Source organism: Triticum aestivum, chromosome 3B (assembly GCF_018294505.1).
Source record: "Triticum aestivum cultivar Chinese Spring chromosome 3B, IWGSC CS RefSeq v2.1, whole genome shotgun sequence".
NCBI classification, from domain to species: domain Eukaryota; kingdom Viridiplantae; phylum Streptophyta; class Magnoliopsida; order Poales; family Poaceae; genus Triticum; species Triticum aestivum.
This window is the reverse complement of record NC_057801.1, coordinates 380,454,347-380,473,975: the sequence shown is the minus strand read 5'-3', so window position 1 is coordinate 380,473,975 and position 19,629 is coordinate 380,454,347. Positions and strand designations below refer to the sequence as shown.

The window sequence follows — 19,629 nt, the reverse complement described above, 5'->3', positions numbered from 1 at the left end:
ACATCAGACACCCGACCGCACTGCTTCAGTTAGAAAATCGCACTGCATCAAATGATCACTTGCAACATGAACAACATCAGACACCCGACCGCACTGCTTTAGTTAGAAAACCGTACTGCATCAAATGGCCAAGTGAACGGCATTACCTTTTTGTCGTTTCTCTACCGTTTTTCATTTAACATATCTTTGCACTTCATTTCCTTCTTTCTTTTTTCTGTTTGGAGTTTTGGATTTCCACATTGGCGAGCTGTACACGTGCAAAGAAGCGAACCGCATGGTCGAGAGAAATGAGCCGCAACACAATTCGAAATGAACTTCTTTGGTAAACAATTTTCAAACGAGTCCATATAACTTTTCTCAGGGTTTAGCTAACTACATCAAACGTCGGAGCGTCTCTCATCACACAAAATATAGTTAAGTGAACCCTGAGAAAATAATTAGTAAACCACATTTGCACTTATTTTTTTCATCCCAAAGAAAGTGGACTCCACACAATTTTCCTTTTAACCGCAACCATCAGCCGGCCGAACTATACCAGGTAAACTACATCGGCCAGCTGGAGAACCTCCTGCCAACACCAAGTAAACTGCAGCAACGAACCTCCTGCCGCGCACGTCCATACTGCAGTGTCGCACGGCTGAAACCGAAGTGCGTGCCAATCGTCCTCTCAAGTGATTGCGTACTGCACCGATGCCCAACTGACCTGCAACGATAGCAAGCTGCACTGCTTGCCGTTAGTGGATAACAACAATGAAAAATTGGACCTGGGCATGAAGGCCATCACCGAAATTGCACACAAATGCAGGAACATCACACAAATTGGACCTGGGAGAACATTTCACCACAATCCTCCTCCTGATGCTGCTGGAAGCGTGAGAGGAGATGGCTACCCCCGCCGCCGGACTGCACTGCACACACGTCCATGGGAGGACAGTGGTGCCCACCAAACCGAGCTGCATCTGGCACGGGGGAGATGAGCAGAGGCAGGATCTGGCAGGTAGATCAAGGACGGCTCCCTACCGGGATCGATGGATCCGATGCTAGCTCGAGAAGGCGGGGAGGAAGGTGGTTCGCCGGGGCGGGGCACGGTGGAAGTCGTCGAGCCTCTGGAAGACGGCCGGTCAGGTGGGGGCGACGCGCGGCCGGGGTGGGTGGGGGTGGCGTGCTTTAGGGGCGCAGCCGGGGCGGGTGGGGGCGGCGTGCTACAGGGGCGAGGTCGGGTGGCGTGCGGCTGGAACGGGGTGGGGCAGCGTGTGGGCGGGTTGAGGCTGCACGGAAGGATGGCAACGCACCGGACCCGGCGCCATCCTACGCGGGATGGGGGCCGCTGTCGTTCGAAGTGGTCCGGTGGCGGGGAGATGTGGAGCGGGGGGCGTGTGCACGGGGGCAAGGTGCGGGGAGGGAGGACGGGGCGCCGGCAAGGTGCACTGAAGATGGGCAGCTCGCCGGCCACCGCGGGGGAGGGAGTTGGCCGGGCGCTGGGGCGGCGCCGGCAGTGGAAGGTGGAGGGGAGCTGGGAGTAAGTGGGGAGGAAGAAGGTGGGAGGGAGGGGGTTGGGCACGGGAAGTGAGGGGTGGTGTCGTGGGGTTTGGTTGACTCTTTTCTTTTTTCCCGTTTCGGGTCTGGTAGGCATGACGGGGGGTGAAGGTGTTAGCAGAATAAGCACATTGTTAGCAGAATTAGACTATTAAGGGTGTTAGCAGAATATATATGTTTTGCATGGTAAATTGCAATGAGAATGCCTATATTGTCAACTATAGAAAGATGGGGAAACCAATAGAATATAAAAGGAATACTAATGAAAGGGCAAAGATTTCCACTTTCCCTCCTATTGTCTCTCATGATGAAATAGGTGACGAGGAGGAGCTCCTTATTCAACCAATCTCATCAATAAGAAGCTCAAAAAAGTTAATTAAACCCACACATGATGTGGTGAAGAAGAAGAAAAGAAGAAAGAATAGAGGTAAAAAAAGTATCTCTCCCAGATAATGTTGCTCCTATTTGTGACGCCCCCGATTCAATCGTACACTAATCGTGCACGCAAACGTGTACGATCAAGATCAGGGACTCACGGGAAGATATCACAACACAACTCTAAAATATAAATAAGTCATACAAGCATCATAATACAAGCCAGGGGCCTCGAGGGCTCGAATACAAGTGCTCGATCATAGACGAGTCAGCGGAAGCAACAATATCTGAGTACAGACATAAGTTAAACAAGTTTGCCTTAAGAAGGCTAGCACAAACTGGGATACAGATCGAAAGAGGCGCAGGCCTCCTGCCTGGGATCCTCCTAAACTACTCCAGGTCGTCGTCAGCGGGCAGCACGTAGTAGTAGGCACCTCCAGTGTAGTAGGGGTCGTCGTCGACGGTGGCGTCTGGCTCCTGGACTCCAGCATCTGGTTGCGACAACCAGAAAGAAAGGAAAGGGGAAAAAGGGGGGAGAAAGCAACCGTGAGTACTCATCCAAAGTACTCGCAAGCAAGGAACTACACTACATATGCATGGGTATATGTGTAAGGAGGCCATATCAGTGGACTGAACTGCAGAATGCCAGAATAAGAGGGGGATAACTAATCCTGTCGAAGACTACGCTTCTCGCAGCCACCGTCTTGCATCAAGTAGAAGAGAGTAGATTGAAGTCCTCCAAGTAGCATCTCCAAGTAGCATCTCCAAATAGCATCTCATAGCATAATCCTACCCGGCGATCCCCTCCTCATATCCCTGAGGTAGAGCGACCACCGGTTGTATCTGGCACTTGGAAGGGTGTGTTTTATTAAGTATCCGGTTCTAGTTGTCATAAGGTCAAGGTACAACTCCAAGTCGTCCTGTTACCGAAGATCACGGCTATTCGAATAGATTAACTTCCCTGCAGGGGTGCACCACATAACCCAACACGCTCGATCCCATTTGGCCGGACACACTTTCCTGGGTCATGCCCGGCCTCGGAAGATCAACACGTCGCAGCCCCACCTAGGCACAACAGAGAGGTCAGCACGCCGGTCTAAATCCTATGCGCGCAGGGGTCTGGGCCCATCGCCCATTGCACACCTGCACGTTGCGTACGCGGCCGGTGAGCAGACCTAGCAACCTCCATTACAAAGGAAGTTGCGTTAACGCAGTCCAACCCGGCGCGCGCCACTCAGTCGCTGACGTCAAGAAGGCTTCGGCTGATACCACGACGCCGGGATACCCATAACTACTCCCGCGTAGATGGTTAGTGCGTATAGGCTCGTAGCCGACTCAGATCAAATACCAAGATCTCGTTAAGCGTGTTAAGTATCCGCGAACGCCGAACAGGGCCAGGCCCACCTGTCTCCTAGGTGGTCTCAACCTGCCCTGCCGCTCCGCCACAAAGTAATAGTCGGGGGCCGTCGGGAACCCAGGCCCACCTCTACCGGGATGGAGCCACCTGCCCCTTCAGCCCCCATCTCCGAACAGTATCACAGGTAATGTAACTGTGTAAAGTATATAGTATACGCCCGTGATCACCTCCCAAAGTGATCACAGCCCAGTAGTATAGCATGGCAGACGGACAAGAGTGTAGGGCCACTGATGGAACACTAGCATCCTATACTAAGCATTTAGGATTGCGGGTAAGGTATCAATGACTGTAGCAGCAATGACAGGCTATGCATCAGAATAGGATTAACGGAAAGCAGTAACATGCTACACTACTCTAATGCAAGCAGTATAGAGAAGAGTAGGCGATATCTGGTGATCAAAGGGGGGGCTTGCCTGGTTGCTCAGACAAGGAGGGGTCGTCGATGACGTAGTCGACCACAGGGGCATCAGCATCGGTCTCGGAGTCTACCGGAAAGGAGTAACGGAGGGGGAACACAATAAATAACAGAGCAATCAAATGTAACACAAAGCAAGACGCGGCAATACGTTGTGCTAGGGGTGTCCTAACGTAGGGATAGGCGATACCGGTGAAGGGGGAAACATCCGGGAAAGTATCCCCAGTGTTTCGCGTTTTCGGACAGACGAACCGGAGGTGAAATGTTGCAGGTTCACTATGCTAGGGACGCGTGGCGGACGAACAGGCTGCGTATCTGGATTCGTCTCGTTGTTCTGAGCAACTTTCATGTACAAAGTATTTTCATCCGAGTTACGGTTTATTTTATATTCATTTTTAAAGATTTAATCAACTTATAAATTATTATTATTAATTTAATCCGAAAATGGCATTACTGCATCAGCATGACGTCAGCATGACATCATCAGTCAACAGAGGTGTTGACTGGGTCAAGCTGACATGTGGGTCCCGCATGTCATTGACTGTTTCAGTTAATTAAGTTAATTAGTTAATTAGGTTAATTAATCTTAATTAGTTACTTTAAACAGAATTAGTTAAGTTAATTATTTAGTTAATTAATTAATTAATATTTAATTTTATCTATCTATTTACTTATTTATTTATTTTAATTCCCTTTTTTTATAAAACATTCTGGGGCACGGGCCCCGTTTGTCATAGGGCTAGGGTTAGATTAATTAGGGCCATTAGTGGCTTAACCACGTGGCCACGTCAGCATTTTACGGCGGCTAACCGCCGACGCTAAACAGGGGCGGCAGAGCTCGTCGGCCGGCCATCTCCGGCGACGGCTGGAGCTGTGGGTGGGCTCGGCAGGCGCATCGCGACGACGGGCACCAGATGGTGGCCGTGGGGGCTACTGGAGGTGGGCTGCAGGGGCGCCGGCGTTGAGCGGAGCAGCGCGGGGCTCGGCCTCGCAGCGGGCACGCCGTGCGTAGGGAGCAGGGCGCGGCCACGGTGCGTGCACGGGCACGGGACGGCACGGGCGTGCAGTGGCCGGACGAGGAGAGGATGGCTCGCGGTGGCCGACGGCGATGCCAACAGCGGCGGTGGTCGCGAGCGCGTGCGCGTGCGTACAGAGACAGGGGGAGGAGGATATGTCGGGGCCTCACCACGGGGCCGTGGGGTCTAGGCAGTGGGGCGTGGGGAGGACGACGGGGACGCGAGGGCGACGGGGAGGCAGTCCGGCGAGTCGGCGGCGCGAGCTCGTGGAGGCCGTTCGGGGAGGACGAGGACGGGTCGGCGATGGTGGCGGGGTCGACTACGGGGGAGAGGTCGAGGCGGCGAGGTCTCCGGGCGGTGGCGGTGCGGCACACAGCGACGGCGCCGATGTCCAAGGGCGTCGGGCTTGTTGCCCCTTCCCGATCCAGATCGGGTCGGGGAAGAGGGGCGAGGGGGAAGGCGAGCCGGAGAGGCGGCGACGAGGAGGACGGCGAGGCGAAGGCGCCGATGCACGCGAGGGGATCGGGCGCGGGGAGATCCTCTCCCCGGCACGATGCGTGCGTGCGTGCTTGTGTGTGTGTGTTGTGTGGTGGCGGCGGGTGAGGGAGACGAGGGGAAAGTGGGGAGGGGGGTCGCTAGGTTTCGGTCGCCCCAGGGGGCTATAGGCACCGGCTGGGCCGGCCTGGTTGGCCCAGAGGCCAGCTGGGCTGTGGCCCAGTGGGGGGGGGGGTTCTTTCCCTTTTTTTCTGTTTCCTTTTCTTCTTTTTTTATTCTATTTCTTTTCAGTTTTCTTTTATTTTAGTTTTATAAAATTTAAAAGCGACAACTAATTTGGTGTTATTAAATAGGTCACAGCCCCAAATATTCTGGCACCTTAAATAAAGTGTTTTGCATGTGCTTATTATTTTAAAATCATTTTAGATAATTGTTTTATCGTTGTTTTAGTTTATTTAGTGCATCTAATCATATTATAAAAATGTGGTTTCACCACCATAATTACTTAGGATTTATTGGTCAACCTTAGAACATTTAATTTTTGACAATTGAAAACTTTTATTATTTGCTTGATTTTGAATTTGAATTCGAACGGGATTTGATGCATCTAGAGGTTAACAACAGTAATCGTGGTGACGTGGCATCGTTAATAGGGAATTACTGTAGTGTAACTATCCGGGCGTCACAAATCTCCTCCACTACAAGAAATCTCGTCCCGAGATTTAAGAGGGGAGTAAGGGGAAAGACTAGGTTACGAAATTCTAACGATCCTTCTTGGTCTTGGTTACTCTTCTCGAAGAGGTCGACCCATTATATTGATGTCTTCCTTTCTCTGCTTCAGGTCATCATGATGAAGTCATCATCCTTTCTTCGGAAATTTCATCGTACTAACGAAAGATTAAGGGGGTATACCGAAGAATGGATCTCTGCAGGGTAGATTATTTGGTAGACAACAACGAGGAAGGTGGCGGAAAGTAACTCTCGAATTGAAATTCAAGACAATATCGAGAGCAAAGCAAGAAGGTGCAAAATAGAAGTTTCAAGCGCATAGGCAATCGTTCGTTGCCTGAAGCGAAGTGTGAAAGGGGTTCAGAGCAATGGGAATAAGTATTGCGTCTGATACCAGATTGATGATCTCATCGGAAGGTGGCTCGTGAATTACACACGAGGCCACGCGTGAGGAATAACTTTGGGAACAGGGGGTGTACAGGAGAGTCAGGTTTCGATCCTGTGGAACTGTGGGTTATGGGCCCACCATGTGGGTTAAAAATAGGAAGGGCGGAGACGTCTTGCGCGATCATGCAAGCAAGGCATGTCAGAGGGTAGCCTGTCGATTAAGTCGGCAACAACGTCGATACCAAGGGCGAGGGACGAAGAGAACCATTTTCCTGCTCGTTGAACGAGGCGGGCCAATAGGCAAAGTTCTCGTCCATCGGTGGTTACCGGAATATCATCAACAATCGTAACAGGGTCTTACTGACCAATTATACATCGAGGGGTTTACATAAGCAGTGAATCTTTACTGCTTAGATTATATAGATCACAAGAATGACAAACACAACAATGGAAAGGAAAATATGAATATCAGATTAAACAGAACAATGGAAAGGAAAATGTGTTAAAACACATAATTCAAGGGTATATCCTTCCCAAGGACAAGCAGAGCAAGATATCCATGACAGGATATAAAGTAGAAAACCATTTAGTTAAGGGGGGGGGAAGAATCTCATGATATTACCCATACAACGGTGTTAGGATAAATGATAAATAAATCTAGCATCGTGCTTCAAATGTTCCTGTTGCAAATCGGAGTACCATTGACATGCTTCGAGATAGCATTGACATGGTCTTCAGGTGAAGATCAGACTTTGGAAACACGAAGGATCCATCAGGAATAACTTGTAGAATAAGTCTTACAATTTCCTCAGGGAAGAATGGCTAAACTTGCTAAAAAGGATACTACAATAATAGGTCCTCCACCCAGGGGGGGGGGGTGCTAGGCATGACATCATGTTACCAGGTCATCAAAGGACCAATGTTATAACTCTTGAAAATATGTTCCAACCATCATATCTGACCGAGATTCAGATCTGATTGGTGTCAGGATAACTCAGACTCGGGATGCCTGAGAAGAAAGGTGCAACACAAATTGATGAGATGACATTGCAAGATTCTCGGGAAATTTACTACGGAAGCGAGTTCCGAAACAAAAGCTCATCATTAAACCAAGGAGAGGGTGAGGAGGTGGCTGATGAACTCAGCGACAATTCATCGAGATTTCCAAAAATGGATTTCCACAATTATGTGAACAAGGAGATAACAGCTGTCAGATCAAATAATATAATGGGGTATGCTTGAGGAACACATACACAATTAAACATTGGTTGAAAAGTGCACCCGAAATATGGGTTGGGTTGCACGACCAATGTCAGAATGGTGAATCAATAACCAATAGCCTGAGGATGAGCTGTCGGCCATTAACTTCAAAGCAATAGGGTTGCTAGGAGTACAGAATCCAAGCAGCACCGTTCACTTGCTAGTATTCCGGTTAGAATCAACATTGGGGCCAAGAAAGAATGGTGATGGTGAGAAGTATCACCATACCAAGAGATTTTAAGAGGCGGAGCACTTCTCACAACCTTCTTGACATAAAAGATGGTAATACTTCAAGGTGAAGTAGAACAAATGCTGGATAGCAAGGAACTCAAGATTCAATCCAAAACATGAACACGTTTGTGTTGAGGGAAGACAAGGATGTGGTCAATGATAACACGATCATCGAGGGGCAAGGATGGTATTTCCCATCATGAATTTGATTGATATCCTGGAAGGAGTTAAAATGTTGATGATGATCACGACAAATTTTGTCGAGAGGCTCCATGAAGATGCAATCGCTCGGCGACGGCATCAAGCCAAGGGAATGGTGAAGCAAAAGGCTATTATAACCGTAGATAAGATGTCATCCCAAAATTTAGAGTTATCTCTCAAGACAAACAATATGATGGTGAAAGTTCGATGTAAGCTTAGAGCACTGTCGGGATTGTGCCCCAAGGATGAAGGACATAGGTAAAATGGTCAAGCAGTCAACCTGACGATGATGATGTAGTCAATCAGCTGGGAATGACACGATCGAGTACAAACTCGTAAGCGATGAAGATTACTAAGAGTTGTTGAATCGCAGTGCGGACTCGATTCAGTTATCGGTGTTCTCGAGTGACTAATAACTCAGACCCTGGGGGGGGAATCCGAGATCGGTGAGAAGCAATACTAGATGAAGACTCGCAGGAAGCAACATAGTTCTCGAGATACCAAAGGTTAATAATCGAGGAAGATCAAAATAGAGGTTGGGCAAGCGTATTGATCTGCAAAAGGCAAGCACTTTAACTTGTCCGAGAAATTGAATCAAGGAGAAAATGTGGTCGGGACCACGACTGCAAATGACCAATACATAAATACCAGATGATTTCATATCAAGGAAATAGTTATTATTACAAGAAGCTTCTATGACAGGATCTACATCGTGTCCATGGGCATGAACACAAAGTTCAAGGTCGACTCCCACTTCTTTAATGCATAACCTTTCATTCACTTCTCGCCTTCAACGAAATTGTGTGTTGAAATTTTATCTGACATAACACTAGTAGAGTATGACCCGTAGTGGTTTCCGGGTTCACACAGTTTAAAGAAAAGCATATGTCCAACCCATCAGGGCCTCCTAGGAACATATACCACAAACTTCAGGAGTAAATAACACAAGCTCGATAGCAGAGCATGGTTGGCAAAGTAGAGGATACAATTTACCAAAGGCGGTATATATCCTAGGAAAGGCTCAAGGTTATTGAATATGAAGGACATTGTCGGATAAAATCCAGCAAAGGATCTGGGGTGAGTATCGACACACAACCAGAGGAAGAAGCCAGGCAAAGACATTGGATTATCGAAACAACTGAATAACTTAGAGCTCAATTGCTAAGGGGTTATGGTTTACAAAGCGAAGAATCAGAAGCAGACGCTCTGATCAAGGATGGATAAGTTCAATAGACTTAGGGGCAAAATCGACGACAATTTAATTGGCGAGAACCAGCTCATGATTAAAACGACGTCTGAGCCGGAAGGATGAATTCTAGGATCTGTTTGAGGATTGCGAGCATTCGCAACAAATCGAATCAACGGACTCAAAATGACAATGACAATGGGTGTCAACAAGATTACTAGACTTATGGGACTAACCATAATGCAAGCAATCAAGAATTTCAAGAGCAACAGGATGCTCAAGATTTTCGGAAGATCGAATGATATTTCGAGGATTGGTGACATACATGAAACAACTGGGGATGAGTGGATACTCGGTAAGTGTGAGAAATTTATCCGTAGTGGTATTCATATAGCAAAGAACTGCAAGGCAGTAGGCACAAAGTATTCTCGAAACATTAGAGAAAATTTCGAGGTATCTTGTAATAACAAGATCGACTGGGTATAAAGTAAGGACGACGGGTGTAAGTATTTATCCCTGGGGATATTTCGGTGGAAGGGAATTGCAAAAGCAACGGGCACAAGGTCTCGAGAGAATATTGGAGAGTATCTTCGAAATCTTCTGGTGCAGCAGGCGGTCATCGGTAACAAGTGGCTCCCCGGTAGAAGGTACTTGCGAGAACCTAAAGTTAGATTTTAGTAAAAATCGTTTAACCCGAATAGAAGAGAGTTCAGAGTCCCAGAGTAAAGATCGAGGAGTAAAAGATCCTAGTACCACCCGATGGCGACGTGGGCCCGTAAGGCACACAGCCAAGTTAGTATAAGTTTTTGTAATGTCTAGACTCGACTTCGGCCAAGGAGTGTGGAAGGGGGATTCCTACAGGCAGTTGGCTCTGATACCAACTTGTGACGCCCCCGATTCAATCGTACACTAATCATGCACGCAAACGTGTACGATCAAGATCAGGGACTCACGGGAAGATATCACAACACAACTCTAAAACATAAATAAGTCATACAAGCATCATAATACAAGCCAGGGGCCTCGAGGGCTCGAATACAAGTGCTCGATCATAGACGAGTCAGCGGAAGCAACAATATCTGAGTACAGACATAAGTTAAACAAGTTTGCCTTAAGAAGGCTAGCACAAACTGGGATACAGATCGAAAGAGGCGCAGGCCTCCTGCCTGGGATCCTCCTAAACTACTCCAGGTCGTCATCAGCGGGCTGCACGTAGTAGTAGGCACCTCCAGTGTAGTAGGGGTCGTCGTCGACGGTGGCGTCTGGCTCCTGGACTCCAGCATCTGGTTGCGACAACCAGAAAGAAAGGAAAGGGGAAAAAGGGGGGAGAAAGCAACCGTGAGTACTCATCCAAAGTACTCGCAAGCAAGGAACTACACTACATATGCATGGGTATATGTGTAAGGAGGCCATATCAGTGGACTGAACTGCAGAATGCCAGAATAAGAGGGGGATAACTAATCCTGTCGAAGACTACGCTTCTCGCAGCCACCGTCTTGCATCAAGTAGAAGAGAGTAGATTGAAGTCCTCCAAGTAGCATCTCCAAGTAGCATCTCCAAATAGCATCTCATAGCATAATCCTACCCGGCGATCCCCTCCTCATATCCCTGAGGTAGAGCGACCACCGGTTGTATCTGGCACTTGGAAGGGTGTGTTTTATTAAGTATCCGGTTCTAGTTGTCATAAGGTCAAGGTACAACTCCAAGTCGTCCTGTTACCGAAGATCACGGCTATTCGAATAGATTAACTTCCCTGCAGGGGTGCACCACATAACCCAACACGCTCGATCCCATTTGGCCGGACACACTTTCCTGGGTCATGCCCGGCCTCGGAAGATCAACACGTCGCAGCCCCACCTAGGCACAACAGAGAGGTCAGCACGCCGGTCTAAATCCTATGCGCGCAGGGGTCTGGGCCCATCGCCCATTGCACACCTGCACGTTGCGTACGCGGCCGGTGAGCAGACCTAGCAACCTCCATTACAAAGGAAGTTGCGTTAACGCAGTCCAACCCGGCGCGCGCCACTCAGTCGCTGACGTCAAGAAGGCTTCGGCTGATACCACGACGCCGGGATACCCATAACTACTCCCGCGTAGATGGTTAGTGCGTATAGGCTCGTAGCCGACTCAGATCAAATACCAAGATCTCGTTAAGCGTGTTAAGTATCCGCGAACGCCGAACAGGGCCAGGCCCACCTGTCTCCTAGGTGGTCTCAACCTGCCCTGCCGCTCCGCCACAAAGTAATAGTCGGGGGCCGTCGGGAACCCAGGCCCACCTCTACCGGGATGGAGCCACCTGCCCCTTCAGCCCCCATCTCCGAACAGTATCACAGGTAATGTAACTGTGTAAAGTATATAGTATACGCCCGTGATCACCTCCCAAAGTGATCACAGCCCAGTAGTATAGCATGGCAGACGGACAAGAGTGTAGGGCCACTGATGGAACACTAGCATCCTATACTAAGCATTTAGGATTGCGGGTAAGGTATCAATGACTGTAGCAGCAATGACAGGCTATGCATCAGAATAGGATTAACGGAAAGCAGTAACATGCTACACTACTCTAATGCAAGCAGTATAGAGAAGAGTAGGCGATATCTGGTGATCAAAGGGGGGGCTTGCCTGGTTGCTCAGACAAGGAGGGGTCGTCGATGACGTAGTCGACCACAGGGGCATCAGCATCGGTCTCGGAGTCTACCGGAAAGGAGTAACGGAGGGGGAACACAATAAATAACAGAGCAATCAAATGTAACACAAAGCAAGACGCGGCAATACGTTGTGCTAGGGGTGTCCTAACGTAGGGATAGGCGATACCGGTGAAGGGGGAAACATCCGGGAAAGTATCCCCAGTGTTTCGCGTTTTCGGACAGACGAACCGGAGGTGAAATGTTGCAGGTTCACTATGCTAGGGACGCGTGGCGGATGAACAGGCTGCGTATCTGGATTCGTCTCGTTGTTCTGAGCAACTTTCATGTACAAAGTATTTTCATCCGAGTTACGGTTTATTTTATATTCATTTTTAAAGATTTAATCAACTTATAAATTATTATTATTAATTTAATCCGAAAATGGCATTACTGCATCAGCATGACGTCAGCATGACATCATCAGTCAACAGAGGTGTTGACTGGGTCAAGCTGACATGTGGGTCCCGCATGTCATTGACTATTTGAGTTAATTAAGTTAATTAGTTAATTAGGTTAATTAATCTTAATTAGTTACTTTAAACAGAATTAGTTAAGTTAATTATTTAGTTAATTAATTAATTAATATTTAATTTTATCTATCTATTTACTTATTTATTTATTTTAATTCCCTTTTTTTTATAAAACATTCTGGGGCACGGGCCCCGTTTGTCATAGGGCTAGGGTTAGATTAATTAGGGCCATTAGTGGCTTAACCACGTCGCCACGTCAGCATTTTACGGCGGCTAACCGCCGACGCTAAACAGGGGCGGCAGAGCTCGTCGGACGGCCATCTCCGGCGACGGCTGGAGCTGTGGGTGGGCTCGGCAGGCGCATCGCGACAACGGGCACCAGATGGTGGCCGTGGGGGCTACTGGAGGTGGGCTGCAGGGGTGCCGGCGTTGAGCGGAGCAGCGCGGGGCTTGGCCTCGCAGCGGGCACGCCGTGCGTAGGGAGCAGGGCGCGGCCATGGTGCGTGCACGGGCACGGGACGGCACGGGCGTGCAGTGGCCGGACGAGGAGAGGATGGCTCGCGGTGGCCGACGGCGATGCCAACAGCGGCGGTGGTCGCGAGCGCGTGCGCGTGCGTACAGAGACAGGGGGAGGAGGATATGTCGGGGCCTCACCACGGGGCCGTGGGGTCTAGGCAGTGGGGCGTGGGGAGGACGACGGGGACGCGAGGGCGACGGGGAGGCAGTCCGGCGAGTCGGCGGCGCGAGCTCGTGGAGGCCGTTCGGGGAGGACGAGGACGGGTCGGCGATGGTGGCGGGGTCGACTACGGGGGAGAGGTCGAGGCGGCGAGGTCTCCGGGCGGTGGCGGTGCGGCACACAGCGACGGCGCCGATGTCCAAGGGCGTCGGGCTTGTTGCCCCTTCCCGATCCAGATCGGGTCGGGGAAGAGGGGCGAGGGGGAAGGCGAGCCGGAGAGGCGGCGACGAGGAGGACGGCGAGGCGAAGGCGCCGATGCACGCGAGGGGATCGGGCGCGTGGAGATCCTCTCCCCGGCACGATGCGTGCGTGCGTGCTTGTGTGTGTGTGTTGTGTGGTGGCGGCGGGTGAGGGAGACGAGGGGAAAGTGGGGAGGGGGGTCGCTAGGTTTCGGTCGCCCCAGGGGGCTATAGGCACCGGCTGGGCCGGCCTGGTTGGCCCAGAGGCCAGCTGGGCTGTGGCCCAGTGGGGGGGGGGTTCTTTCCCTTTTTTTTGTTTCCTTTTCTTCTTTTTTTTATTCTATTTCTTTTCCGTTTTCTTTTATTTTAGTTTTATAAAATTTAAAAGCGACAACTAATTTGGTGTTATTAAATAGGTCACAGCCCCAAATATTCTGGCACCTTAAATAAAGTGTTTTGCATGTGCTTATTATTTTAAAATCATTTTAGATAATTGTTTTATCGTTGTTTTAGTTTATTTAGTGCATCTAATCATATTATAAAAATGTGGTTTCACCACCATAATTACTTAGGATTTATTGGTCAACCTTAGAACATTTAATTTTTGACAATTGAAAACTTTTATTATTTGCTTGATTTTGAATTTGAATTCGAACGGGATTTGATGCATCTAGAGGTTAACAACAGTAATCGTGGTGACGTGGCATCGTTAATAGGGAATTACTGTAGTGTAACTATCCGGGCGTCACACTATTATTGTTGTGCCTCATGAAAATGAATCAAAAATAATCATGGAAGATGATGCACTTGATGATGATATTGCTTCTTTGTTATATGGCACAATGTCCGAGAGCACTATTGATGATGATTTTGTTATGCCTATTGCTTGTTGTGATAATTATGATTGGGGAGATAATGATACTTCTTATAATCTTGGAAATCTTTTTAGCACCAACTTGGGAAATTAGGATGATAGCAATTGTTATACCATTGGTGCTATTCATACTATTAATGATGAGAGTGATTATGGTTATGATATGCCAAGCCACAAGCTTGGGGATGCTATGTTTGATGAGAATGACATGTTTGAGAATTTATTTGCTGCAATTAATGTTTGCCCCAAGCTTGGGGATTCTATGCTTAATGAATATGATGTTTTTAGTGCCCCTATTTGAATGATCAAATTTGCTATGATGATTGCATGCCTCCTATTTATGATGATTGCAATATTTATGAGATTGGGTTTGGAAGAGTGTAAACTTTAGACAATATTAATCCCACTATTTTTTAGGGTGTTGAATCTTATTATAATGATAAAAGTGGATTTGTAGAGGTCGTGACTTTATTTAGTAATGATTCCACTATTTTGGAAGAGGTTTCAATTGACTATGATGAGAACAAAGTTGCTACTTATGATGATTATTGTGATGGTACTTATGTTATAGAAAGTTGTGATAATTATTGTCATAGTTTTGAATATCGTTTTACTGAACATTACTCTTTTAATGTGGAAACAATTCATAGTCTATGATACTCCCACTATTATGAATGAGAATAAAATTGCTTGTGTGGAGAGTAATGAAAGTACTATGCTTGTGGATCATAAAAGGAATACTTTGTGTGATAGTTATATTGATGAATCCATTCATGATGCTACTGAAAATTATAATGAGAGAGGAACATGTGATTCATGATGCTCTCTTTATGTTTCAATTCTTATCTTTTATGCGAGCATCATTGAAATCATCATGCCTAGCTAAAAGGCATTAAAGAAAAGCGCTTGTTGGGAGACAACCCAACACTTTTACCTACTGTTTTTGTGAGTTCACATGATTAAGCTACTATAGTAATCATGTTTTATAGATTTTGTTTCAACAAAGTGCCAAGTAAAGCCTTTGGGATAGTGTGGATGATAGTTCACTTGATTCTGTGCAAAAACAGAAACTTTTGCGCCCAATGACAGAATTGATCTGCTCTGCTGGAACGTGATAAATTCTTGAATTTTGTACAGATGATTGATCTACAAAATTCCCACTTTGTCCTAAGTTTTCAGAATTTTTGGAGTAGCAGAAGTACGGTAGTTGTCCCAATCATTACAGATTATTCTGTTTTTAACAGATTCTATTTTCAATGCATAATTTGCTTGTTTTCTAGTTTCTATGGCTTATATTTCTCAGTATAAATTGTGGAAATGATAAGGTACAATAGGCATTGTGTGAGAATGATAACCCGCAAGTATACGGGATAGTTGTAGCCTCTTTCGATAAGTAAGAGTGTTGAACCCAACGAGGAGCTAAAGGTAGAACAAATACTCTCTCAAGTCCTATCTGCCACTGATACGACTCTACGCACGCTTGATGTTCGTTTTACCTAGAACAAGTATGAAACTAGAGGTACTTTGTAGGTGTGATAGGATAGGTTTGTAAGATAATAAAGAACACGTAAATAAAGCTAGGGGCTGTTTAGATAAAGATGCAATAAAGTAAATATAGCGAGTATGGAAAAGTGGTGGTAGGAGTTGTGAAAGTATCCCTAAGCAATTGACTACTTTACTAGACCGATAGCAAGTTTTATGTGGGAGAAGCTACCGCTAGCATGTCATCCCTGACTTGGAATTCTATGCACTTATAATTGGAACTATTAGCAAGCATCCGCAACTACTAACGTTCATTAAGGTAAAACCCAACCATAGCATTAAGATATATTGGTCCCCCTTCAATCTCGTATGCATCAATTTCTATGCTAGGTTGAAGCTTCTGTCACTCTAGCCCTCCAATACATAGTCCTATCAACATACAACTAACCTTATGGTGTGATCCATGCACGCGCTCATATGATGGGCACCAAAGGACAGCAACATAACCACAAGCAAATTAAATCAATCATAGCAATTCATCAACCACCAATAGGAGAACGAAAATCTACTCGGACATCATAGGATGGCAACACATCATTGGATAATAATATGAAGCATAAAGCACCATGTTCAAGTAGAGGGTACAGCGGATTGTGGGAGAGTGGACCGCTTTAGATAGAGGGGGAAGGTGATGGAGATGTTGGTGAAGATGGCGGAGGTGTTGGTGTAGATCGCGGTGATGATGATGGCCCCTGGCAGCGCTCCGGCGCCACCGGAAGCAAGGGGGAGAGAGCCCCCCTTCTTCTTCTTCTTCCTTGACCTTCTCCCTAGATGGGAGAAGGGTTTCCCCTTTGTTCCTTGGCTCCCATGGCTTGCGAGGGGCAAGAGCCCCTCCGAGATTGGATCTATCTCTCTGTCTCCCTCTGTTTCTGCGTTCCCAGATCCTTCCCCTTCACCGTTTCTTTTATATGCGGAGATCCGTAACTCCGATTGGGGTGAATCTTTTTCCCAGATTTTTCTCATAAAATTAGCTTTGTTGCGACAAAAGAAGAGCGTCAACCGCCTTACGGGTGGCCCAGGAGAGTGCCAGGCGCGCCTGGGGGGAGGGCGCGCCCCCCTATCTCCTGGCCACCTCGGGCACCGTTTCGCGTTGATTCTTCCTCCAAAAAATCCCAAATATTTCAAAATAATTCTCCGTCCGTTTTTATCCCATTTGGATTCCGTTTGATATTGGGTTTCTGCGAAACATAAAACATGCAACAAACAGGAACTGGCATTGGGCACAGGATCAATATGTTAGTCCCAAAAATAGTATAAAAAGTTGCCAAAAGTATATGAAAGTTGAATAATATTGGCATGGAACAATCAAAAATTATAGATACGACGGAGACGTATCAGCATCCCCAAGCTTAATTCCTGCTCGTCCTCGAGTAGGTAAATGATAAAAAAGATAATTTTTGATGTGGAATGCTACCTAGCATAATCTTGATCATATGTCTAATCATGGCATGAATATTAAGACACGAGTGATTCAAGGCAATAGTCTATCATTTGACATAAAAAACAATAATACTTCAAGCATACCAACCAAGCAATTATGTCTTATCGAAATAACATAGCCAAAGAAAGCTCATCCCTACAAAATCATATAGTCTGGCTATGCTCGATCTTCATTACACAAAATACTCCCATCATGCACAACCCCGGTTTCAGCCAAGCAATTGGTTCATACTTTTTAACGCGCTTCAGCTTTTTCAACTCTTACACAATACATGGGTTCAAGCCATGGACATAGCAGTATGGTGGTATATGGTGGTGGTTGTGAGGACAAAAAGGGAGAAGATAGTCTCACATCAACTAGGCGTATCAACGGGCTATGGAGATGCCCATCAATAGATGTCAATGTCAGTGAGTAGGGATTGCCATGCAACGGATGCACTAGAGCTATAAATATATGAAAGCTCAACAAAAGAAACTAAGTGGATGTGCATCCAACTTGCTTGCTCACGAATACCTAGGGCATTTGAGGAAGCCCATCATCGGAATATACAAGCCAAGTTCTATAATGAAAAATTCCCACTAGTATATGAAAGTAAAAGCATAGGAGACTCTCTCTATGAAGAACATGGTGCTACTCTGAAGCACAAGTGTGGTAAAAGGATAGTAACATTGCACCTTCTCTCTTTTTCTCTCATTTTTTATTTATTTTTTTATTTTTTTTAAATTTTTTATTATATTCTTTTGTGGGCTTCTTTGGCCTCTTTTTTCATTTGGGCTTCTTTGGACTCTTTTATTTTTCATAAAGTCCGAAGTCTCATCTCGACTTGTGGGGGAATCATAGTCTCCATCATCCTTTCCTCACTGGGGCAATGCTCTAATAATGATAATCATCACACTTTTATTTACTTACAACTCAATATTACAACTCGATACTAGAACAAAGATATGACTCTATATGAATGCCTCCGGCGGTGTACCGGGATGTGCAATGATCTAGCATAGCAATGACATAAAAAAGGGACAAGCCATGAAAACATCATGCTAGCTATCTTACGATCATGCAAAGCAATATGACAATGAATGCTCAAGTCATGTATATGATGATGATGGAAGTTGCATGGCAATATATCTCGGAATGGCTATGAAAATGCCATAATAGGTAGGTATGGTGGCTGTTTTGAGGAAGGTAAATAATGGGTTCATGATACCGACGAAAGTTGCGCGGCATAATAGAGGCTAGCAAAGTGGAAGGGTGAGTGCGCGTATATCCATGGACTCACATTAGTCATAAAGAACTCATATACTTATTGCAAAAGTCTACTTGCCCTCGAAGCAAAGTACTACTACGCATGCTCCTAGGGGAAGGGTTGGTAGGAGTTAACCATCGCGCAATCCCGACCTCCACTCATAAGGAAAGCAATCAAAGAACATCTCATGCTCCAACTTCGTTACATAACGGTTCACCATACATGCATGCTACGGGACTTGCAAACCTCAACACAAGTATTTCTCAATTTCACAATTACTCAACTAGCACGACTCTAATATCACCACCTTTATCTCGCAAAACTATTGCAAGGAATCAAACATATCATATTCAATGATCTACAAGTTTTATGTAGGATTTTATGACTAACCATGTGAATGACCAATTCCTGTCATTTCTCTAAATAGATATAAGTGAAGCAAGAGAGTTTAATTCTTTCTACAAAAGATATGCCCACACTCTAACAATTATAAGTGAAGCAAAAGAGCATTCTACAAATGGCGGTTTTCTATGTGATGAGAAACAGGCAATCCAAACTTCAAATGATAAAAGTGAAGCACATGAAGCATTCTATAAAGCCATACTCAAAAGATATAAGTGAAGTGCAATGAGCATTCTATAAATCAACCAAGGACTATCTCATACCAGCATGGTGCATAAAAGAAAAGTGAAAGCTAATTGCAAAAGATGCTCCAAGGTTGCACATATCACATGAACGAAACGAATACGAAAACATATCGATACTTGTTGAAGAAAGAGGGGATGCCTTCTGGGGCATCCCCAAGCTTAGACGCTTGAGTCTCCTTGAATATTTACTTGGGATGCCTCAGTCATCCCCAAGCTTGAGCTCTTGCCTCTCTTCCTTATCCTCATATCGAGACCTCCTCGATCAAACACTTCATCCACACAAAACTTCAACAGAAAACTCGGTAAGATCTGTTAGTATAATAAAGCAAATAACTACTCTAACTACTGTCACAAACCAATTCATATTTTCTCTTTGCATTGTATCTACTGTAATATAGCTTTTTCATGGCCTAATCCACTGATAGAAATCGATAGATTCATCAAAACAAGTAAACTATGCATCAAAAACAGAATCTGTCAAAAACAGAACAGTCTATAGCAATCTGAACATTCACCATACTTCTGGTACCCCAAATATTCTATCAAAATTAGGAAAAAT

General features: G+C 46.2%; 1 long non-coding RNA gene across 2 annotated transcripts; it reads right to left on the bottom strand.

The window, feature by feature from the left end:
* Window positions 1-303: 303 nt before the first annotated feature.
* Window positions 304-1,537, bottom strand: LOC123065409 (uncharacterized). 2 transcript variants are annotated; one of them, XR_006431027.1, is made up of 2 exons: window positions 826-1,537; window positions 304-719 (listed from the first exon to the last, which is right to left on the bottom strand). It is a non-coding gene; the product is annotated as an uncharacterized lncRNA (long non-coding RNA). The 2 variants fall into 2 exon arrangements; XR_006431026.1 differs by having other exon boundaries at window positions 304-703.
* Between the last annotated feature and the right edge of the window lie 18,092 nt (window positions 1,538-19,629).